The sequence below is a fragment of the Odontomachus brunneus genome, unplaced genomic scaffold, assembly GCF_010583005.1.
Source record: "Odontomachus brunneus isolate Ranch 3 - 2012 unplaced genomic scaffold, Obru_v1 Obru_scaffold_012, whole genome shotgun sequence".
Taxonomy (NCBI): Eukaryota; Metazoa; Arthropoda; class Insecta; order Hymenoptera; family Formicidae; genus Odontomachus; species Odontomachus brunneus.
The window spans coordinates 2571490-2571712 of NW_022639462.1; positions in this window are offsets into that span (position 1 = coordinate 2571490).

Below are 223 nucleotides of genomic sequence, written 5' to 3' on the forward strand. Positions count from 1 at the left end.
TAATGGCGGCGTGCGAATAGGGCGAGTAGCTCTCGAACAAGACGAGTGTGAGTTCCTATTGTTGAGATGGAACAACCAGCGGCTAAGACTGTATGATATTATAATAAACTGTTTTATTGTGGTTCGTCATAAACTACAAGGAGAGTCTTCCTTTATTTCCTACAATTTATATATATATATATATATATATATATATATATATATATATATATATAAAGAGCAG